Here is a 24,988-nt window from a genome sequence, read left to right as displayed (position 1 = left end):
GCCTCTAGCTTCGCCGCCGCCTCCGCCTCCTCCCGCGCCGCGCCCACTGCGCAAGCGCCGCCCGCCTGTACCCCGCCCCTTCCTCTCCGGGAGCCCCGCCCCTCAGTGGCGTCACAACCCCGTGACGTCCCCCGCGTGACCTCACCGCGGTGGAGCGACGGGGTGGGCAGTGGGAAGAAGGGAAGGGACCGCCCCGTGGTTGGGGGTGACTCCTGGCCTGACCTTCTCCTCGCCCCGCCCCCACACTCAAGGGGAGGAGTTAAAGCTCGGCGTCTGGGGAGAGGCTCCGGGAACTCCGTTTACAGCAACTCCACCATTTTGCAGGTGAGGAAACAAGTCTGGGAAGAAAAGAGACTAGGGCAAGGTCAAGTATCAAAGTGCACGCAGGACACAGTCTTCTTGGCCAGGGGTTTGCCCCTCGCCCTGGAAGGGCTTGGTTGCGTAAGTTTTAAAGAGCTGCTTTCCTGGATCGATAGTGCTGTGAATCCTTGGTTCCCAGCCGCCCTTCGTAGTGGTTACTACAATTTCTGTTTCTGTTATGCAACAGTAGGATCAAGTCTCTGGAAAGTAAAGGAGGCCTGGATACGAACATCAATCCCAGATCCAGACAGCAACACACGTAATCTCCCACCCATTCTGTCAAGACCAACCCTCTCAAGATAAATGATAAGTCACGAGAATTTAGCATGCCTTGTTCTGTTTTTAAAATAGAAAGAAAAATATTGCTGTGCATTGTGATATACCTGCCTGGTCAAGGCCCTGTTCCAAGATCAAAGAATGAGAAACGCAGCAAAGAGACCATCTTGTCTACCCCCTTGCATTCCTATTTGCTCAACACCGCTACATCTAAAAGGGCAAAAGATGAGTAAGATATGTCCTTCTCTCTTCAAGTAGCTCTCTGTTTTACAAGTAAGTAAAGTGAGATCCAAAAAGCTTTGATGTCTTGTCCAAAAATATAGAACAGTAAAACTTGAACCCACCTTTCAGATCCCTAATGGGCTTTGTTTTGCGTAACAATTTCAACAGGAGACAGCACTAGAGTAACTGTCTGGGTTGCAAGGAGGTTTTAGAAAGAGAAAGCATTTTGCCTCCTGTCCCAGTACCAAACAAGACTTAGTAAAATAGAATGGCTTTAAAAGCCTGGGTTCTGGGTCACTCACATTTAGGATTCAAATTCTCATTCTGGCCAATTATTGATAATCACAGTGCCTACCTGGATAGGATTGCTGTGAGAGTTAAATGAGATAAAATATGTGAGCTCAGTACAGTGCCTACTCCATAAAAAACACTTCAAGAAATAACTACCATGGCCACAAACACAAGATGACTATGGGATTAGACAATGGTACTAGTAGCCCAGGCCACTTCTTCACCTGGTTCCCCTTCTTCTTCATTTCCCTTCCTGGTCCTCTATTAAAATATTAAATATGTACACTTTCTCTTCTCCAGTGATTTTTTTCCCCCTCCAATATGATTATCTTAGGGGAGACAACTGTAACAGCATACAGGTATAATACTTAAAAACTCATACTCTACAGTAGTTATTAACATTTTATAAGAAACTGGTCTTGGGCCTCAAACGCCTGTGTGAAAGCTTAGATCACTGCTCGGGCCCAGTTTTTGGGTGGCCACAATGTTGCAGTATTTTACCAATATTAAGGAAAATTCTGTCTCTCTCAGAGGTGAACACTGTTGTTGCAATCTTATAGATGATGGAATGGGGACACAGATTATAAAAAATCCTAGTATTAGACTTGAAAGAAACTGAGACTGTCTAGCCCAGCCTCCCCATTTTACAGATGAAGAAATTGAAACCAAGGGAGAAAAACTGATTCACCCAAGATTACACAGCTAGTAAGGGATCTCTAAACACCCAGTCTACCACTCTCTCCACTATATCCTGCTACAACTCCCTTTATGCTTTGAGTTCATTTTGGCCTTATGTACAAAATAGTCAGAAATTTATTTTAGTCTATTCACTAAAATTAAATTAACTTCAAATACCCATGGACTAAAGTTGTGTTGACCAAGAATCCAAAAGAAGAAAACGTTATTGGAACCCAACAACTCCATTAGAATGCCAACCTAAGAGAAATAACTTTTGGCCAACCCCATGCAGTACTAGGGGTGTACTAGCTCACACACAAACAGCCCACATAATATAAAGAGATCCTTGCAAATAAGAGACGGAAGTGGCTCAGAACTTTCGTTCATGGCAGAAGTTATCTCAAAGGAGTGCAACAACTCCTCAAGTGAATTCTAAAGCACTATGGGGGTATTTTGGATCTCATAAGATTGGAAGTGGTACCCCAGTCATGAATGTCTTGAGGACCAAGGATGCTAAACATCTGTAATTCTTGGCACAGTCACCCACAATAAAGAACCAACCATTCCAATCCACTGCAAAAGCACTGACCAAGGTGGCCAGCACATTAGGTATGAAGGAAGAACCAACCTCTCTGTCCTCCATTGAATGATTCTCTCATGGGATGGGGTATGAAATGGAGAAAATGAAGTGTTGCCCAATCAGGACATTCACAGAAATGTGAGTTTCCACTTGAATCTGAGAGATTATTAACACACATGGTTCTGTTGTAATGGCTGTGCAGCTTTGTTTTGTTAGGTAGAAGACATGGAGAAGGACCGGGTGAGAGACAATGGGACAAATTGCTGAGCACCACCCTGAGGAAGAAAAGCTGATGGCAATATTCCAAAAGGGCTTCTAGGTCATATCTTAGAACAGTGTCAGGATCTATACCTGGAGATGCTACTGCTTGGAATATGCCCAATACCAGCCAGTGTAAGTCTGAATTTCTTGGGCTGGTGATCTCATATAAGATATTTAAATGACTCCCAAATCTCCAGACCAAGTCAGTTTTAAAGTTTCTTAAAGGAGTTAAGCCATTTTATCACTGTCTAGCCCAAAAGTGATTCATCTTACCAGGGCAGCTGAGATTGCCTCCAGATCGCTAAGTCCTTAAGATTCAGAATTGCCAAGACCAGATAGTACTATCATACTACAACATAACTGATTAAGAGAACAGAGGCCAAATAGATATGATAGCAGCAACTTGTAGTAGAAATCTTTGGGGTATATATATCCAAACTGCGATGACTTCCTTTTCTGCAAACCATTAATGACCCTCTTTGTGGCCTCTAACAGTGTATCTGCCCTACATGGCCTTGTCCTTTAGCCCCCTTGATTGGACAAGAGGGAGATGCTTGACTTAAGATCAACCAATCAGATTCCCTCTCCCAGGAATTTGGAACTGAACTGAAATTATTTTCTGGAACAGGCCTAGGCTGTTTATTTGGAAGTGAATGATAGAAATACAGAAAAGGGACCATCTTTGTAGGGCACCCATGAAAATGAGATAATGTCCATCTGCAGAAAGAGAGAAACAGAAAAACAGAAACAAAGATGAGAGACTTGAAGACTTGGGAGAGAGAAGTTCCTATCATCCTGAGTTTTGGTTATTCAGCTTCCCTTAGATTCCATGAGATTCTCCACATTCCTTTAAAAATACATTATCTCTTAGGGCGCCTGGGTGGCTCAGCTGGTTAAGCAACTGCCTTTGCCTCAGGTCATGATCCCAGAGCGCTGGGATCAAGTCCTGCACCGGGCTCCCAGCCCCATGGTGAGTCTGCTTCTCCCTTGACTTCTCCCTCTCATGCTCTTTCTTACTCTCTTCTCTCTCAAATGAATAAATAAGATCTTTAAAAAGAAATACATTATCTCTTAGATGAAGTAAAAAACAATCAAGTTATTTTTAAAAAATTAAGAATAAATAATATAAATACAGTATTTGATTTCTAGATAGGGATGGGCATCCTTCTCTTAAAAATAATGAAAACTTGGGGGCTCAGTTGGTGGAACATGCAACTCCTGATCTCAGGATCATGAGTGCAAGCCTTACACTGGACATAGAGATTGCTTAAAAAAAAAAAAAAGAGGGTGCCTGGGTGGCTCAGTGGGTTAAAGCCTCTGCCGTCAGCTCAGGTCATCATCCCTGGGTCCTGGGATCAAGCCCCACATCGGGCTCTCTGCTCAGCAGGGAGCCTGCTTCCCCCTCTCTCTCTGCCTGCCTCTCTGCCTACTTGTGACCTCTCTCTGTGTCAAGTAAATAAATGAAAAATCTTTAAAAAGAAAGAAAGAAAGAAAGAAAGAATAAACGTTAAAAAAATAATGGGGCCACCTGGGTGACTCAATCAGTTAAGCATCCAACTCTTGATTTCAGCTCAGGTCAGGTCATGGTGTCAGGTTGGTGAGATCCTAGTAGTTTCCGTGCTCAGCTGTGAACTGCTTAAGATTCTCTCTCTGCCTATCCGACTCCCTGTGCTCCTACTCCCCTCACCCCCCCCCCAACCATTCATGCATGCTCTCTTTCTCTCTCTAAAATAAATAAATAAATCATTAAAAGAAATAATGAAAACTCCTGTAGGAAAAAAAAAAAATGGGACACAAAAAAGCAATTCACAAAAGAAGAAATACAAATGGCCAATAAACATATTAAAAAATGTAATTATGCTACTCATAGTTAAAGAAATGGATTAAAACAATAATAAGGCATCACTTTTTCCTAATCAGATTGTCAACACTTTATAACATAACGGCTTTTGTTGGCAAAAGTATGGAGAAACAGGTTGTCTCAAACAGCACTGCTTCTGGGAATGTAAATTATTTTAATTTTTCTGAAGGTGAGTAGATGTCCATTTAGATGAGTTGATATGAGTTACCTTAATAATATTTATATATACTAGCTCCCAAATCCCCCAAGTAAGCTCAGTTGGTTAAGCAGCTGCCTTCGGCTCAGGTCATGATCCCAGCATCCTGGGATCGAGTCCCACATCGGGCTCCTTGCTCAGCAGGTAGCCTGCTTCTCCCTCTGCCTCTGCCTGCCATTCTGTCTGCCTGTGCTCACTCTCTCTCCCTCTCTCTCTCCCTGACAAATAAAGAAAATCTAAAAAAAGAGAAAAAAGAAAGAAATATAATACATATAATAATAAAAAGTTGGAAATAGACCAGATGTCCACCAATAGGGCAACTGTTGAAAAAAAAAAAAATGTGGGCAAGAGATTTGATTCATTCTTTTCACCAGTATGATTTTACATGAATCTGTGACCAAAAAAAGTAAGGAATTAGAAAGAAACTTGAATATTTTAATAATGTTAGAGAGAAGAAATCTCCAATTATCAAATCAAGAAAAGACTGATAGTTTCGCTTGTACAAAACATGTAAAACTTCTTTGCTGTAAAAGTTAAAAAATAAAATTAAAAAACACCATAAGCATGGTCAAAAGACGAACATAATTCAAGGACAATATTTGTAACACACAGGACAGAGTATTAATATCATCACTTAGTAAATAAAAAGCTATTAAGATCAACAAGGAAAAAATCTAAAGGAAAAAAATTGGTAAAGGACATGAAGGGCAACTGATAAGCAAAATTATAAATGGTGTATAAATGTGTAAAAATATTTTGAATACTGTGAGTAATCAAGAAATGCAAATTAGAACAACAGTACAATATCATTTCTACCTGTAAGTTTGGCAAAGATCGACCATAGCCAGGATTGTACAAAGTGTGAAGAAAAAGGCAATTTCATACAATTTTGATAGGATTGCAGATTGGTAGAAACCTTTTTGGAGGGCATTTTGGCAGTGGCTGTTAAAATTTTAAATGTGCACCTTGTATCTTAGATTTCACACAGATGGCTAAAAAAGATGGCTGAAGATAGATGTAGAAGGATGATCAGTACAGATTTGTAATGCTGGAAAATTGAAAATAGTGTAATGACCAAACATAGAGCTTTGATTCAATTATACTATATTTATGCTATAGAATACTACACCACCATTTACAAAATGAAATAGGGGACACCCAGATAGTTCACTCACTTAAGTGACTGCCTTTGGCTCAGGTCATGATTCTGGGGTCCTGGGATTGGGCCCTCACATGAGGCTCCCTGCTCAGTGGGGAGTCTGCTTCTCCCTCTCCCTCTGCCTGCTGGGGGCTCTCTCTCCCACTCTCTCTATCTCAGATAAATAAATAAAATCTGAAAAACAATCTGAGCGTTTTGAAGGGGCGGGAGATGGGAGGTTGGGGGAGCCAGGTGCTGGTATTAAGGAGGGCACGTATTGCATGGAGCACTGGGTGTGGTGCAAAAACAATGAATTCTGTTATGCTGAAAAGAAATTTTAAAAATAAATAAAATAAAAATGAAATAGGTCTATATGAACTAATATGACAAGATGTAGAAGACTGAGTATTTTTTTAAAAAGTGAGCTATGGAACTATATATATATATATATATATATATATATATACACACACACACACACACACACACACACACTATGATCTCTTTTGTATTTACTTGAAAGCATAGTGAGTGTTTATGTTTTTGTTGTATGTGGAATATATGCATAACAAAATATCTGGGGAAATATACACCAACAGTTAAGGAAGGTGGGCTTATGGTAGGGTGCCACATAAAAACCAGATATCCTGGGGACCCTGGGTGGCTCAGTGGGTTAAGCCTCTGCCTTCCGCCTAGGTCATGAACTCAGGGTCTTGGGATCAAGCCCTGCATTGGGCTCTCTGCTCAGCAGGGAGCCTGCTTCTCTCTCTCTCTCTCTCTGCCTGCCTTTCTGCCTACTTGTAATCTCTCTGCCAAATAAATAAATAAAATCTTTTTTTAAAAAAACTGGATATCCAGTTAGATTTGAATTTCAGGTAAGCAATTTTTAAAATATAAGTATGTCACAAACATTGACTGGGTATCCTGTATTTTTATTTGCTAACTCTAGCAATCCAGTTTATGGGAATGTTCATATTTAATGTTAAATTTCTGTATTGCTTGAATTTTTGCACTGAGCATATAGTCATTTTTAAAAGATAGAACTCTTTTAAATAACATTCTAAAATTAATTTATGTTGGTAAGGTAGAATTTTATGTAGCTCTTTGAAAACGCATTTTTGAGGAACATTTAATGATATTTTTAGAACTCCTTACATTAGAGTCACCTGGGTGGTTCAGTTGGTTAAGCGTCTGCCTTCAGCTCATGATCCTAGGGTCCTGGGATTGAGCCCCGCATCTGGCTCCTTGCTTAGCAGGGAGTCTGCTTCTCCCTCTCCCTCTGCCTCCACCCCGGCCCCATGTGCTCTCTCTGTCTCTCAAATAAATAAATAGAATCTTTAAAAATAAATAAATAAAAACTGCTTCAAAACTGTAAATACAATATAATCCTGTTTTTTTAAATGTAGGTATAACTCATTTTAGTAAGCACAGTAAAACAACTGAAAGAAATACATTGAAATATTACAACTGATTGTATCACACAGAAAAATTTCAGGAGATTTCTGTTTTTCTTTCTACATTTTTCTGTATTCTCTGAAGTTTTGACAATAAGCATGTATTTGAAGAAATTTTACCATGAAACCTGCCTATACTATATTAGATGAAAAAAGCAGCTTGTAGAATTAGTACACTGTATAAACCCAACCAAATAGCCAAATATTGGAAATATTAATAGAGAATTATTGATAATAATTTTAATTCTTTCTGTACTTTTTTGTATTTAAAGAAATAAAAAGGTCAACTTTGGTTTGTTTTTTTTAAAGGTTTTATTTATTTATTTGACATAGAGAGAGAAATCACAAATAGGCAGAGGCAGGCAGAGAGAGAGGGGGAAGCAGGCTCCCTGCCGAGCAGAGAGCATGATGTGGGGCCCAATCCCAGTACCCTGAGATGATGACCTGAGTCAAAGGCAGAGGCTTTAACCCACTGAGCCACCCAGGCACCCCTCAACTTTGGTGTTTAATTGATGAATCCATTATCTCGGCTAACATAAAAAGATGTTTGCAATATATTCTTAAATGATAAAAGCTATAAGAAAACAGTATTACCTATGCTCCAATTTCTAACAGATGCATGAATGAGTGTAAGAAATGTCTGGAAGGATATGCTTCAAGGTATTATGATGACAATCTCTGAGTGTAGGGAATGATGGATATTTTTTACATTTTTATCTGTATTTTCAGATTTTTAATAAAATGACCACTTCATAAAACATAAAGGGACACTTCATTTTGAAGAAAAGAAAACTGGGTGACCAGGGAGCTTGTCAAACATGAGTTCATTTGGAGATGCCTGGGTACCTCAGTCAGGTGACTGCCCTCTGCTCAGGTCATGATCCGAGGGTCCTGGGATCAAGCCCCGCATCAGGCTCCCTGCTCAAAGAAATAAAATCTTTTCTAAAAAATCCCACATGAGTTCATTTCAGCTCTTGACATTCTCTTCTCCATGTCAGCTGCCTTAAATTTGCAAGCTGCAAAACCTAGGAAGTAGCTAACCATCCAAAGAGCTATCCAGTTGAGCAAGCAAATGTTTGCTGACTTACTGTCAGCAAGGCTGAGTTAGGGACAATGGTCCAGAGAGATCGCTTCATCCTTGTGCTATGTGACCATCAACAAATTACTGGGCTTCTCTATAGACCTCAGTTTACTCATTTCCATTCAGAGAATGCTGCAAAAAGATCACTGAAGTGGAACAAAATAGTGAAACAACAAAAGAGAAAATTATTTGGAATTTAACCTACAGCTACAATTAGTATTTGCATAAACATAACCATGAACCAAAACTTACATTCTGTGCTTTTTCCCCAGGACTGGAAGTTCCAAAGAGGTAAACATAAGTGCTTGTTAAATAATAAGGTTTTATATGGCAATGGGGGAGGACATACATACATACAAGGACATACATTTCTATAAATAACTATATAAAAGTATCTAACCATACAAAGCAGCATGTGCTCAAGTGCCAAATGAGCAGTAGACAAAGACTGAGTAGGACTTAGGAGGAGGGGGGAGTCAAGGGTGGGCTGGGATGCCCAGACAGGTCTTCAAGAAGTCCTTACCCAGGCCCTGGATGATTTTCTACAGGATTTAGCTAACAGGCTAGAGATGGGACACATTACAACAAAGTCATTTATTTATTTTTTTTAACTTAGTTTATTTTAAGATTTTATTTTAAGATTTAAGATTTTATTTATTTGACAGAGAGAGACACAGCAAGAGAGGGAACACAAGCAGGGGGGTGGGAGAGGGAGAAGCAGACCTCCTGCTGATCAGGGAACCCCATGTGGGGCTCAATCCCAGGACTCTCGGATCATGACCTGAGCCGAAGGCAGACCCTTAATGACTAAGCCACCCAGGCGCCCCTAAAACAAAAGTAATTTAGATGTTTATTTGTTCTTTTAAGTGTGATTTTTAAAATAGATAGCAAAATTTATGGTCTTAACTATTTTTAAGTGTACAGTTCAGCAGTATTAAGCATAATCACACTGTTGTGCAGCCAATCCCTAGAACTTTTTCATCTTGTACAACTGTAACGCTGTTACAACTCCCCTTTCCCCCCTCTTCCCAGCCCCTGGAAACCACTCTTCTACTTTCTGTGTCTGTTAATTTCTAGATACTTCATATAGGTGGGATCATACAATATCTTTTTGGGATGCACAAAAGTTTTAAGTTTGATGTTATCCCATTTGTCTATTTTTGCTTTCTTACCTGCGCTTTTGGTGTCATATCCAAGAAGGCATTGCCAGGTCCAATGTCATGAAGTTTTTTCCCCCCATGTTTTCTTCCAGGAGTTATATAGTTTCAGTTTTACCTTTAGGTCTTTAATCCATTTTGAGTTCATTTTCACATGTTGTAAAATAAGAATCCAACTTAATTCCTTTACGTGCATTTGGGAGACTTTTAGCAACTATGAGACCCAGACTGTCCTCTTTATTGCCTCTTGTTTTCTATTCTACTCACAGAAATATACCTAGAAGTGAATCCAGGTAAAGGAAGTAAAATCTAATCTAAGTAAAATCTAAGGGGTACTTGAGGGGCATTTCCTCTGGGAAGTGAATGGGTGGGGTTGAAGAACAGCCTACTACAGTGAGCAGTACCCCTGCTTTCAACATCCACCCAAAGCATGATGGGAAAGAACCAGATCCCCCACATTTGGTTTTTCCAGTTCCTCTACCCTGTTTCCCTACTCAAGAGATACAAAAATAGTAGGCATCAACCTATTGCACTATCTTTTCTTCTGGAGAGAGCATCTGATGCCCTGGGTCTCTTTTTTCTTACAGTGGTGAATGGGACAATGTGAAAGAAAACCTGATTGTCTTTATCTCATGTCCCCCAGTCCCTTGACCTAGATACAACCAGAAGTAGTCCATTCTTTTCTTCTCCTCCTCCCCTCTTCTTCTTCTTCTGTGGCAGCTTCCTCCTCCCCCTCCCCCTCCTCCTCCTCCTCTTCCTCCTCCTCCTCCTCCTCCTCCTCCTCCTCCTCCTCCTCCTTCTGTGGTAGCTGCTGCTGCTACTGCTTCTTCTTAGTTCTTTCATTTCTTCTGCTCCTTCGTCTCCTCCTCCTTCTTCTTTCTCTTTCCTTCCTTCATCTTTCTTTTTCTACTCAACTCTGATTTTATTTCCATACTCTTTGTCCACAAAAATGATTTGAAAGTTGGAAAGTCCAAGCCAGTGATATTAAGAAGGAATTACAAGGCATACTAGGTCAGGATAGTTGATGGTTTGTAAACACTTCAAGAAGAAAGTAGTTATCATTAGTTGTCATCCATCGTCTTTCTTCTTTCATCTTTTCTTGGCCCCTTTAATCTACCAGAGCCAAGACATCATCTAAGTAAACACCAACTTTTCACATCTCTCTCATGAAAACAAACAAACAAACATGCCTCACAACTCTTTTTGCTTTACTATAATCACTCTTTTCACTCTCTCCAAACAGGTCATAATGTGTAAAGCATCTTACTATCTGCATCCAAGCTATCAGTAAGAAAGTAAAGGAAGAAAAAGGAAACAAATATTTAATGAACCCTTACAATATGCCCAATGTCTGGCATTTCAAGTACTTTGACTCATTTAATCCTCACAGCCAAATGAAATCAATATTATCCTTCTTCCCATTTTGCCGATAAGGAAATAGAGAGCGAGAGTTTAAATAATGCACCCAAGGGGACAGCCAGGATTTAAGGCCAAAGCTTAAAAAGAAGCCTGAGCCCTCTTTTACTCTAGATTTCTTTCAGTTCTCGGGAGTTTACATTTTCTCCATGTTCAACCTGGTTGTGTTTCTACGGAGCTGTTATTACTGCTTCTAATTGTGTTTCTTTGATAATTTCTAGGATACTGCCAGAAGAGATTGGGGTAATGAATACTAATACTAACACTAATGTTTTCAAATTTATGTAATAACACCTTACAATTTCTCAACATAGTCATCTGTTCACTCATCTCATTCTCAAGAAAAACAGGTTGTATTAATTTGTTTTTTTTTTTTTTTAAAGATTTTGTTTATTTATTTGACAGAGAGAAATCACAAGTAGATGGAGAGGCAGGCAGAGAGAGAGAGGGAAGCAGGCTCCCTGCTGAGCAGAGAGCCCAATGCGGGACTCGATTCCAGGACCCTGAGATCATGACCTGAGCCGAAGGCAGCGGCTTAACCCACTGAGCCACCCAGGCGCCCATTAATTTGTTTTTTAATAGCTTCATTATTTTCCAAGGTCTTGTCCATGCTTATTGCCAATAAAATCAAGCAATATAGAAAATTATAAAGGAGAAAGTAAAAAAAAAACCCACCCTAAATTCAATTACTCAGAGATACTATTATTAATATTTTAGTAAATATACCTTTCATATAACTCTCCATTTATATAATTTCCCTCAGTGATATCATACTGTACCTGCCTCTCTAGCTTGCTCCTTTCATTCACAGTATGTTGAAAATAGCTTTCCACATCAATAAGTATACATTTACATAATCATTTTTAATGGTTATATACTATTCCAATTTAGGAATGTATTTTACTTGACCAGTCTCCTACTGATGGACTCTCAGACTACTTCTAATTTTTATTATTGGAAGAAATTAATGAAAGGATATGCCCATACAAATACTTGTACATAAATTTTCATAACAGCTATTTCTAGTATTCAAATAATGTAAATAACCTAAAAATGTTTATCAACGGGAAAATGGCTACACAAATTCTGGTATATCTATACAATGGAATAACACTCAGCAATCAAAAGGTATGAACTATTGATCATACAACATGAACGAATCTTCAAAATATTATTTTGAACAAAAGAAGCCAGTCACAAATGACTACATACTGCATATCTCACTTATATGAAGTTCGAGAGGCAAAAGTAAGCTATGAGCATTGCAAGGTGACCAGTAAGGCCTAGGGTTGCAGGAAAACTTGAACGGATGGTGAAGGATTGACTGGAAAGGGGCATAAATAGAATTTTTGGATTGGACTGATGGAATTATCTTCTATCTTAATTACTTTGATGGTTAGTTGGGTGTATCCATTTGTCAAAAGTCATCAAATGATACACTTTAATTTTTTTTTTAATTAGAGGGAGAAAGGGTGAGGGAGAGAGAGAAACTCAAGCAGACTTCCCCGCTGAGTGCAGAGCCTGATGTGGGACTCAATCTCATGACCCTGAGATTATGACATGAGCCAAAATCAAGACTTGGATGTTTAACCAACTGAGCCACCCAGGTGCCCCTCAAATGATACACTTTAAATGGGTGAATTTTATTGTATGTAAATTATAACTCAATAAAGTTTTTTTTTTCTTTAAAACTGACCCTTTGTGTTTGTTTCCATGCTAGTGTACGGCCTGAGGTAGAGATAAACATTTGGCATAAATAATAAATATCAGTGAATGAATGGACTATATTGCTTAAGAGGCTGAAAGACACTTATTGGGTCCTTTCACACTAGCAGAGATTTACTACCTATAAGATGAATACATTGTCTTCACAGACTTGACCCTGAAGAGATGAAACACTGCTCAGCATAGGTGCCTGTAAGTATTGCGTCTTTGGGCGGCCAGACAGCACCTGGACTCTAGATAGTAGGGTCCCCCACAGTGGGCCTTAGGCAGGCATCTGGGTAGGATCGAGGCCTCAGGGACACAGCCCTCTGCTCATCGTCCACTTCCCAGGGGCAGAACTGTCCAGGAGGGCCACATTCATGACACCCCAGCCAAGCCACCACACCTGCAAAAGCTGAAGGGTCTGTGAGAAAGAAGCCTTGGTGTTAAAAATAAATTTTTGAAGGGGAACAACAAAAGCCATATACTGAAGCTGGGCAAAGGTGACCATTCCCTGGAAAGTTAAGTGCCTCAAATGTTAATTTGAATCTTAGAGGGCCTCGATGATGACCCAAGTGTGAGAGCACCTCAAGGGCCTGCTTCAGAGACGGAAGAATTTGCTGGCCTCCTTCAGTCTGCCTCCTGCCCAACCCAGAACCTCAGAGACAGCTTTTTTTTTTTTTTAAGATTTTATTTATTTATTTGTCAGAGAGACAGAGCACAAGCAGAGGGAAGTGGGAGAGGCACAACAGAGAGAAGCAGGCTCCCCGCTGAGCAAGGAACCCAATGTGGGGCTTGAATCCAGGACTCTGGGATCATGACCTGAGCCAAAGGCAGATGCTTCACCAACTGAGCCACCCAGGTGCCTCTAGGAGACCACTTTTAAGATGATCTCAGTTTCTGCAGAAAAGGGGAATTAAGTAAATTTCAGGTGCTCAAATGATTAGGAATGTCAGAAGTGTTTGCTTGGAAAAGAGAGCAAAACAAAACAAAACTGATAGCCCCAAAGAAGTATATAAATAAGTGTGCTTCTGTAACTGATCATGACAGCCAAAGCAAAATGTTTTCTCTGCAAAAGCATGATGTGTGTGTGTGTGTGTGTGTGTGTGTGTGTGTGTGTGAGAGAGAGAGAGAGAGAAAGAGAATGATATGAATGAGTCTGAGAGAGAAAGTGAATTTTTCATTTCTTACCAGACTTCACATGACCAAAAGGTACTAAGATCCCTAACCAACAAACTCCCAATCTTTCCCTGTGTATATTCTAAGCCAATGTTTCTCTTTAAGTGTAATTTCCTGCACCACTTACATCAGAGTCACTATGGGGAAAGGGAACTCTTTTAAAAATGTCCATTCCTGGGTTCAGGTCTCTAGAACCTGAGTCAGTGTGTCTGGGATAGAGCCCAGGAATCACCAAGTGATTCTTACAAACACTAAAATTTGGACATCATTACTTTAAACAAATGGTTAATTGTTTATTGATGGTTCACTCAATAGTAGATCTTGACTATAGGTTCACAAACAACTGTATTTTCACTGGTATATTTGAATTACATCTGTCTCAAGGAAAAGCAACTATGAATCGGTGAAGAAAGAGAAAGAGAAATCACCAGATGCTTGGAAATGTAACCCATACAATCTTTCTGAGATTGGTTGCAATATGTATCAAAATTGAGCCCCACATCTGGCTTTGTGCTCAGTGGGGAACCTACTTCTCCCTCTCTCTCTGCCCTTCCCCCAGTTGTCCTCATGTTCTCTCTCTCTCTCTCTCTCTCAAATAAATAAATAAAATCTTTTTTTAAAAAAAAGGATTGGGGGTGTGCCTGGGTAGCTTAGTGGGTTAATGCCTCTGCCTTCGGCTTGTGTCATGATCCCAGAGTCTTGGGATCAAGCCCAGCATCGGGCTCTCTGTTCAGTGGGGAGACTGCTTCCCCCTCTGTCTGCCTGCCTCTCTGCCTACTTGTGATCTCTGTTAAGTAAATAAAGTCTTTAAAAAAAAAAAAAAAAGGATTGGGTTTGGGGCACCTGGGTGCTCAGTTGTTAAGCGTCTGCCTTCCAATCGGGACATGATCCGGGGTTCCTGGGATCAAACCCCTCCCCCGTGGGCTCCCTGCTCAGTGGGGAGCTCGCTTCTCCCTCTCCCACTCCCCCTGCTTATGTTCCTTCTTTCACTGTGTCTCTCTGTCAAATAAATAAAAAAATAAATCTTACCAAAAAAAAAAAAAAAAGGATTGGGTTAAAATCCTAGATCTGGGGGCACCTGGGTGGCTCAGTGGGTTAAGCTGCTGCCTTCGGCTCAGGTCATGATCTCGGGGTCCCGGGATCGAGTCCCGCATCGGGCTCTCTGCTCAGCAGGGAGCCTGCTTCCTCCTCTCTCTCTCTCTCTGCCTGCCTCTCTGCCTACTTGTGATCTCTCTCTGTCAAATAAATAAATAAATAAATAATCTTTAAAAAAAAAAATCCTAGATCTGCTGCTTTGAACCTCCCTTTTCTTTCCTCTGAAATGGAGATGGTAACACATGCACAGAATACATCAGAGGGTACTTATGAAATAAAATATGGAAATGTTTTGTAAACTAAAAGATGCTTTATAAGGTTAGTGTATCATGTTGATTTTTCACATCAGAGACCTGAATTCATTCAATACCTAAATACAATATACAAAGATCTGTCATTAAAGCATAATGCTAGACCTTTACAAAAATTTTTTTGCTGCTTATTATGGAAACATTTTAAACATATGTAAAAAGTAGAAACAATAATACAATAAGCTGTCACATATATATTACCAGGCTTCAATATATCAACTTAGGGCTAATTTTGCTTTAGCTATAGCTACCACTTACTCCCCCTTTTCCCGTTAACAAAGCGCCAGACTTTAAACTGACATTGAGCCTCTGTAACTTTCATGTACATTGGAGAATGTTTCAGTTCTTAGTTCCTCACCTAAGAGGATAGAATTGAACACTTCAAAAAGCTGGATTTTCTGGTATTTGAATTACATTTCAACTAAAAAGAAAAACAGACAGGGATGCCTGGGTGGCTCAGTTGGTTGAGCATCTGACTCTTGGCTCAGGCCATGAGCTCAGGGTCATGAGATTGAGCCCCACATGGGGTTCTGCACTCAGCAGGGAGTCTGCTTGAGATTCTCTCTTTCCCTCTCCCTCTGCCCCTTCCCCCAACTCTCCGTCTCCCTCCCTCTCTCTCACTCTTGCTCTCTAAAAATAAATAAATTTTTTTTAAAAAGACAGGAATTAACATATGTGCAAAATTTAGCATAAATGTCTGGCATTTAGAAATAACTCGTTATGGGTAACTTTTCATCCATGGTGTTGTCATCACTTCAAGCTCTAAGGTGGCTACAAACCCTCCTTTTAAAAAACACTCACTAAAAACAACTAGAGTGTGAACAGTGACAATATAGTGTCAAGCGTGGTCATGAGATTATGGGTGACATTTCCCCCTCAATATATATGGAAACCTTCTGTGATTTACATTAAAATCTTGTATGATTCGTAATATACAACACTTAAGCTTGGGGGAAAAATACCTTAAAATGGTAGCCAGCCATATTATCTCTCCAGATTGTTCATTCTTGGAAGGCATTCTACCAGAAATTTAACACCACCATGAAGAGTTGATTTAATGCCATTCCTAAAGATTATGCATGCAAATCAGCATTGGGGTAATCATAGGAGCTTTGAAGCTTGACACACTTGAGTTCAAATTCCAGCCCTGCCGCCTACAAGCCATGTGATGTTGGAAAAATGAATTACTCCTTCTAAATCTTATAGTCTACCTCCTACAGTCAGTAAGAGAACCCAAATAGGAGAATGTATATAAAGCATTTAACCTGAGGCCCAACACATGGTGTATTGCCAATAACCTCCTATAAGATATGCCCTTCATTTATAGAATACTTCTAAGAAACATACTATAATATTGTTTTCCCTTTGATGGATGAAGAAACTGACAAACTTAATTAGTATTGCTAAGGGTGTTGAGCTAGATGATTACTCATTTGCTATGGGGAAAGTTAAAATAGGGACAACCCCTCAGCACAACCACTATTTAACAATGTCTAGGAAAGTGGAAGAGGCAGGTTTCCTGACATCCTAGTAAGTCCATTTCTAGGTATTTGCCCTAGAAAATATGTGGCAAGGAGACAGACACAAAATGTTCATTGCAACAATGTTTACAAGAGCAAAAAATTGGAAGCAATCTTAATGTCCATCAACAGGGAAATGGATAAATCAATTGTGAGATAATCATGAAATGAAACACCCACAGCAATTAAAATGACTGAACTGGTTACATGCACAACATGGGTAAATCTCAAAACTGTGAGGTTGAAGGAAAATATAGTGGTGGAAGAATTTGTACAATATGATGCGATTTTTATAAGGTATAAAAACAGGTGAAATTGGGACGCCTGGGTGGCTCAGTTTCTTGGACGACTGCCTTCCGCTCAGGTCATGATCCCGGAGTCCTGGGATCGAGTCCCGCATCCGGCTCCCAGCTGCATGGGGAGTCTGCTTCTCCCTCTGACCTTCTCCTCGCTCATGCTCTCTCTCACTGTCTCTCTCTCTCAAATAAATAAATAAAATCTTAAAAAAAAAAAACAGGTGAAACAATAGTTTACAATCTTTATGGAATCATATATACCAGCTTTTAAAAATAAGTAGGAACACCTGGCTGGCTCAGTTGGAAAAACGTGTGACTCTTGATCTCGGGGTCATGAGTTCAAGTCCCACATTGTGTGTAGAGATCACTTAAAAATGAAGGAATGAGGGGCGCCTGGGTGGCTCAGTGGTTAAGCCGCTGCCTTCGGCTCAGGTCATGATCTTGGGGTCCTGGGATCGAGCCCCGCGTCGGGCTCTCTGCTCAGCAGGGAGCCTGCTTCCTCCTCTCTCTCTGCCTGCCTCTCTGCCTGCTTGTGATCTCTCTCTGTCAAATAAATAAGTAAAATCTTTAAAATAAAAAAAAATGAAGGAATGAATAAATAAGTAAACAAAGTTTAAAAAAAAAAAACGTATAAGAGGGGTACCTGGGTGGCTCCATCGCAAAGCATCTGCCTTCGGCTCATGTCATAATCCCAGGGTCCAGGGATCGAGCCCCAAATCCGGCTCCCTTCTCAGCGGGGAGCCTGCTTCTTCCTCTCCCACTCCCTCTGCTTGTGTTCCCTCTCTCGCTGTGTGTCTCTCTGTCAAATAAATAAATAAAATCTTAAAAAAAAACATATAAAAAGTAATGAATTCAGGAAGATGGTTATTTCAAGACAGAAAAAGAAAGGACTGTAATAGGGGAGATCAACACGTGGGTGTGTGTAAATTGTTTCTGTAATATTTTGTATCTTTAAAAGTATCTAGGGGCTGGGGCGCCTGGGTGGCTCAGTGGTTTGGGCTGCTGCCTTCGGCTCTGGTCATGATCTCAGGGTCCTGGGATCGAGCCCCGCATCGGGCTCTCTGCTCCGCAGGAAGCCTGCTTCCCTCTCTCTCTCTCTCTCTCTCTCTGCCTGCCTCTCTGCCTACTTGTGATCTCTGTCTGTCAAATAAATAAATAAAATCTTAAAAAAAAAAAAAGTATCTAGGGGCGCCTTGCTGGTTCAGTGTGCAGAGTTTAAGACTCTTGATCCTGGAGTTCTGAATTCTACTCCCAGGTTGGTTGTTGACCTTATTTAAAAATAAAATCTTTAAGGGTGCCTGGATGGCTCAGTTGGGTAAGCCTCTGCGTTTGCTCAGGTTCTGATCCTAGGATCCCAGTATAAAACCCCACGTAGGTCTGCCGATCCCTCTGCTTGTGTGCGCTCTCTCTCTCTCTCTCTCTCTCTCAAATAAATAAATAAAATAATTTTTTAAAAGATTTTATTTATTTATTTGACAGAGAGCACAAGCTGGAGAAGCGGCAGGCAGAGGGAGAGGGAGAAGCAGACTCCCCACAGAGCAGGGAGCCTGATGCGGGCCTCAATCCCAGGACTCTGGGATCATGACTGGAGCCAAAGGCAGCCGCTTAACCAACTGAACCACCCAGGTGCCCCTAAATAAAGAAAATCTTGAAAAAAAAATTAAAATTAAATAAAATCTTTAAAAAGAAAATTAAAAAATAAAAATATCTAAAGTAAATACATCATAATGTTAGGATTTGTGTGTAAAAGTTTGGATGTTATATTATTCTTTATCTATATATATGATATGTTTATAAGCAAGAAACATATATAGCACTATGTCATAGGCACTGTTAGGTTCTTCACCTGTATTAAATAATATAAGCATTTCTACCTGTAAGAAAGTTACTGTGATTACCCCCATTATACAGAGGAGAAAACTTGTCCAAAGTCATGTGTAAGTGGTGATCCTAGAATTTGAAGGAAATCTGGCTTCAGAGTCTTATCTCTTAACAACCATACTGCTTCCTGAGAAACTTCAAAAAATTTTTTTAAATTTTTAAAAATTTTAAATTTTTAAAAATTTTTAAGTTTTTAAAAATTTAAAAATTTTTAAAAATTTTTAAAGTAAATTCAACCCCTAAAATGGGGCTTGAACTCACAAACCTAAGATCAAGAGTCACATGGTCTACTGACTGAGCCAGGTAGGAGCCCCTCAAAAAAAATTTTTTTTTCAAATAAGAGGGAAGGTGGGACAAACAGGGAGATAAAACCCTCTAGCAACACACAGGTTAGTGAAAAGGCATTTCAACAATCTTTCCTAACTTTCTTCGGCTCTTGGTAGGAAATGCTTACATTTCTTGCCAAACCACATGACAAAAGTCTGGACCTATAGACCCTACAACAACCTACACTACAGTAAAGGCCACGTCACCTGTGACCTGGTAACACTACAGCAAAGGCCCCGTCACCTGTGACCTGGCATGAGGAGGAGACGTCAAACAACAAACTCCTAGAAGATTCTTTGGAGACCTTAAACCTTCAAGAAATTCTCTGGACGGCAATGCAAAGCAGAATAATTAGCTCTACGAGTGAAGAAACTTTTTATTTAGAGTCTGAGCTAACAATCCTGGGAGTTTTGAGGGTTGCTAAATTACTATCTGCATTTAGGCAGGACCATTTGAATGGGCAAATTCCCAAATAGGTCACAATCCACACAAATAAAGTAAAAATGGGCTCCAAGCTTCTGCTGTATTATACCAGAGCACAATTAAGGCAAGATCAGAAATCAAAGGTGGTATCTGCTTCCAGATCTGTTAGTGACCTCCGCCAACCCTCTGGAATGGGTCAGAGACTATTATGGACAGCTGGCTTGTGGAAGATGGTAGAGAGCCTCCTCCCAAGACCTTGCACAGCCCTGCCTCTAAGTTCCCCATCGGGACATTGTGTGGTGCAAAGGTTTGGATGTGGATGAGTTGGACTGGTGGTGGCAATCGCACAGCAAAGAGAATTTAACTGAGTGAGCAAAATGCTTTAGGGACAAAATTAGCTGACCATTCTTCAAACGGGTAATTTATTTTTGGATTATAGAGGATATTTTCAGTTCTGTCATGCCTCTGAATTTTATGATTTTATTCTCCCTCTAGGAAGTCCCTGTGATGATCTCTCTATTCCCACAAAAGTCTGAATACCTCAGTGGAGAAGTCAGTCCTTAGATTTCCAGAGCCACTTCTTCTTTACAAAAGGTTCCATATCCATTATGTTATCTGGCTCTCAAGCTATTTAAGTCATAGGAAATAGGAATAACAACAATAATAGCAATAATTTTGAATGCTTAATGTTAATGAAATCCAATCACAAAAGATAGCAGATTATAGATTCCATTTTTATGAAATGTCCAGAATAGGTAAATCCATAATTGTCCGGGGTTGTGAGGAAGGGGTCATGGAGAGTATCTGCTAATGGGGACAAGGTTTATTTTTGAGGTGATGGAAAAGTTCTGGAATTAGATAGTGGTGGTTGTTGCACAACCTTATGAACATATGAAAAGCCATTGAATTCTACACTTTAAAATGGTGAATTTTTTGGAAAGTAAATTTTACCTTGATTTTTAGAAATTGCAAAACAAAAAATAAATTATACTCACCATATGCTGAGATGGGCTAAAGGGCTTTACATGCTTCAAGTCACTTCTGTCACCCAATCATCTTGACACGCTTACAAGAGATCATTTCCTCATTTTGTAGATGGGGCCACAGGCTCAGAGAGATGCTCGGTTTACATGATGTGGCAAACAACTAGCACCACCCAGAATTCTATTTTCTGACCTTCGCTGTCCAAATCAGACTCCTAATTGTCATTCCAGTAATTCAAAGAGATTTCCAAGTGTAATTCATCTGATAGTATTTCCTCTGTTCAACTATCTAAGTAAAAGTTCTTTAATGCTTTTACCTCTTTTGGTGTCTTTTTAAATCCCCAATTTTGAAGAGTTAAACATAACACTGATTTCCCCCCTGAAAGTCCTTAACTCTGTAAACTACCTCTCTTCTGATTAAAAAAAAAGGTTTCATTTCTTAGCTCCTCTCCAGGGAAGTCCCTTAGGATCACACAACCACAGCTGATTTTAGGTAAAGCTGTGATGTATATCCCCTATATTCATTCTGCACCAAGGACACGACTACCTTGTCACCCAGTTCCCAAAGGTTTTTGTTTACTCTGATGTAATAGATCGTTTGGATTACAAGTGAGTCACTCAAAATACTAGAGAAGGAAAGGACACATTGCAACAGCCCCTGTGATGGGTAAATCCCCAGACACTCAAAGCTGGAGAAAGCTTTATGAAATATGTGTTCTGACCTCTCTAACATGGAGAATTCCAAGGTGGAGAGATGTTGAGTGACTATGGCCCTGGCCATGGAGTTAGCAGCAGAACTAAGACTGAATTTCTGACACTATATATCATTGTCTTGGTAGATGTCTCAAATGATTCTCAGTCCTTGAGACAGTTCCATTTAGTGTAATTGATATTGCTTGTTCACATATTACTATGTGAACTTTACAATAGGCCTGGCAGATTCATATGATGCGTTATTACATAATCATTACAAGTTATGAGGATGAGTGTTTATTGATGTTTATATAAAATATGCGTTAAAAGTTTAACTAAAAAATAAACACAGTATAATCCCACTTTTTTAGAAAAAACACCAAAAACCTATATGTATAAACATTTATAAGTAATAGAACATGTACCAAACTGTTAACAGAGGTTATATCCCTGGATGGTATCATTCTGGGTGATTATTTTATTCTTTGTGATAATTTATCTGTTCTAATATTTTTATAATTTACTTTTGAAAAGTATGATTTTCTATTTTTAAAAAAGTGGGAGTAGACAAAAGATTCTTTTTTTTAAAAACAAGATTTTATTTATTTGATAGAGAGAGAGATCACAATAAGGCAGAGAGGCACGCAGAGAGAGCGAGGTGGGGGGGATAGCAGGCTCCCTGCTGAGCAGAGAGCCTGACTCGGGGTTCAATCCCAGGACCCTGAGATCATGACTTGAACTGAAGGCAGAGGCTTAACCCACTGAGCCACCCAGGTGCCCTAGACAAAAGATTCTTAAATAGGACACAAAAAGTACCGAGCATAAAATAAGTAACTGATAAAATGAACTACGTTAAAATTATGAAAGACACCATTAAGAGAGTGAAAAAAATGAGTCACAGACTGGAAAAATATATTCACAATACATGCATCCAATAATGGACTCAAATCCAAATATACATTATAAAAAATTTTACAAATAATTAAGGAAAAGATAGAGAGCCCAATAGTAAAATGTGTAAGAGACTGAAACAAGCATTCACAAAAGGGAATATCAAAAAATTCCAATAAGCCTGTACCTTTTAAGATGCTTCTTACAAATTAAAACCCACAAATGAGATTATATACTCATTAGAATGGTACAATTTCTTTCTGATGTTTAAAAAAAATAAATTCTAGGCCCAACATAGGGCTTGAACTCACTACTCTGAGACCAAGAGTTGCACACTCTACCAGGCAGCCCTAGGGTTTCCTTTTTTTTTTTTTTTTTTTTGGATGGCACAAGTTCTTTTTAAAATGGCAATACTGAATACTGGCAAGGTTGTGGAACAACTAGAACTCTCACGTATTTGTGGTGGGAATATGTGGGCACAACCACTTTAAAAAAATGTTTGTCTTTACCTATTGGAATTAAACCATGCTTACACTCTGATCCAACAATTTCTCTCCTGGGTATATAACAAAGGGAAGAGAAGACGTATGTGCATTAACAGAAATATAAGGATGCTCATAGCAGTGCAATTCATAATCACTAAAAACCAGAAACATCCAATGCCAATGAACAGGAAGAAGGACAAAGTGTGAGCTATGCACACAGTGGGATTCTATATACAGACGTGTACTCCTGCTATATGCAACAACATGGATGGATTGTGCAGACATAATGTTGAAAGGTATATACAGGTGTATACAGCATATTCTCTCTGATTGCACTGATAAGATTGGCAAAACAGATTTCTGCTGATAGAGGCTGTACTGTTGATTATCTGGGAAGATGAGGAGGAAGGACAAGCCTGGGTGGAACCATGACAGAGCCTTCCCAGTTGCTGGAAACATTCAATGGAACCTGATCTAGAGTTAGGCAGGTTTATATATGGATAAAAATTCATCACATGGGCCCAGGTGCCCATTTCCAGTTCATTGAAAGCTTAAGATTTTCACACACTTTACTAGATATAATCATACCTTAGTTCTTTTAAAGTTTTATTAAAAAGCATTAGAGCAGCAAGAGGAAAGCTATTTACTCAGTGTTTGGATAATAAATATTAAGACTAAAAATTAAGATCTTGAAAAACACAGCTCACAAATGATGGCCAGTCTTCCTCCACAGAAAGGACAGAGTCTGAGCTTTCCTCCTGAGAAAATTCAATATTTTCCTGTCCCTTCATATTTTACTCCTCATGGGTGACCAGAAGGCTGATAAAACACTGAAACCTCAGATTCCAGGAAAACTTCAGATTCCAGCTCTAATCCATCCATTTGTGGCTTGTCAGTTAAGGGACTGGATTAAACACAATTTATACATACACACTTACAAAGACATACAGCTATCACAGGGAGGAAAATAAACGATTCCAACCCTTTGGGTAGGAATTGGTATGTATAACCAAATTGTTGAAAGATGGTCGTGCCTGGATTTTCCCCTCAGGCAATCTAAATTTTTTTTTTCCACTATCTGCTTTCAGGTCTATAAAGTTTCTATGCAGAACTCTGGCCTCCAAGTGATCTTTCCTTCCCCTACAAAGGCCCAGCCCATATCCCATTCCTGTGGAGAACTGAAGCATTTATGGACAAAGAAGATGTTACCTGAAGAAGTGTCAGCTCTGCCTTTCTCCTGGGGGCACTGGCATTATAAAACGGGACTTTACAGACACTCTGTGCAGATATATGTGGGAGGAAGAAGGAGAGTTTACAAAAACAAGTTGCATTTGAAACGATTGTCAGGTTCCCTAAAATTTTTTGAGGAAATTCCGAGAAGCCCAGAGGTTTTAGATAGACCAAAAATTAAAATCTGTTACAAACCAAATCCCTCACTACATTCTCACATCATTATCCTAGTTGAGCCTCCCAACAATCTGTGAGGTGGTCTGGGTCACTGACTACATTTGACAGACCAGGAGACTAGGAAAGAGAAGCAGTTTTCACAGGATTCAGTAAATGGAGCTACAGGACTTAGAATGTGAACTTGAGGGTGCCTGGGTGGCTCAGTCAGTTAAGCGTCTGCCTTCAGCCCAGGTCATGATCCCAGAGTCCTGGGATTGAGTCCCACTTCAGGCTTCCTGCTCAATGGGGAGTCTCCTTCTCCTTGTACCCCTCCCCCAGTTCATGCTCTATCTGTCTCTAAAATCTAAAACAAGAAAAGAAGAGAGAAAATAATGTGAACTTGAGTTACTGAATCATGGCCCCATACTGCTTTCCTATTCCAGAAAAGCCTTTTAACCCACCTGGCTCCCCTTTCTGGAACGAGTATAGAGGAATTAAGAGTCTGTACAGAAGAATCTGCAGAATTGCCTCTGGAAAATTCTTTCTCTTTCTTCTCTCCTTCTCTAGTTTTCATTTTAGTCTCACTTCCATTATGTCACCCCTTGAACCTTTGGAAGGTGTTGATGGTAACTGCAAACTGCCACAACCTTTGATTTCGAATTTTCTCCACACTTTTATTTTCACCTCTGGTCAATTTTCACCCCTGGGTAGTGGTGATACCAAGAGGTGTTTGAGGAGAGCGTTAGCCTCCTACTCATCAAGCAACTCCAAGTAAATATGTAAAAAAGAAAAAAAATGCTAGGGAAATTCAGCTTCCTAACAATTTCCTGAAATTCAGAATCC

The 24,988-nt window shown here is 39.8% G+C and overlaps 2 long non-coding RNA genes across 4 annotated transcripts; both read left to right on the top strand.

Annotated features, from left to right (window-relative positions):
* The first annotated feature begins 88 nt into the window (after nt 1-88).
* LOC116588886 lies at nt 89-24,140 on the top strand. Of its 3 annotated transcripts, none has more exons than XR_004285117.1 (3): nt 89-324; nt 2,624-2,800; nt 3,540-3,576. It is a non-coding gene; the product is annotated as an uncharacterized LOC116588886 (long non-coding RNA). The 3 variants fall into 3 exon arrangements; XR_004285116.1 differs by lacking the exons at nt 2,624-2,800; nt 3,540-3,576 and adding exons at nt 20,203-20,301; nt 23,848-24,140 and having other exon boundaries at nt 90-324; XR_004285115.1 differs by lacking the exons at nt 2,624-2,800; nt 3,540-3,576 and adding exons at nt 548-619; nt 712-1,493 and having other exon boundaries at nt 90-324.
* LOC116588887 lies at nt 3,611-11,293 on the top strand. Its single transcript, XR_004285118.1, has 3 exons — nt 3,611-3,638; nt 8,671-8,689; nt 11,193-11,293. It is a non-coding gene; the product is annotated as an uncharacterized LOC116588887 (long non-coding RNA).
* Nucleotides 24,141-24,988: the final 848 nt, after the last annotated feature.

The sequence above is a fragment of the Mustela erminea genome, chromosome 4, assembly GCF_009829155.1.
Source record: "Mustela erminea isolate mMusErm1 chromosome 4, mMusErm1.Pri, whole genome shotgun sequence".
Classification (NCBI taxonomy): Eukaryota; Metazoa; Chordata; class Mammalia; order Carnivora; family Mustelidae; genus Mustela; species Mustela erminea.
This window is presented reverse-complemented; position numbering and strand designations above follow the sequence as displayed.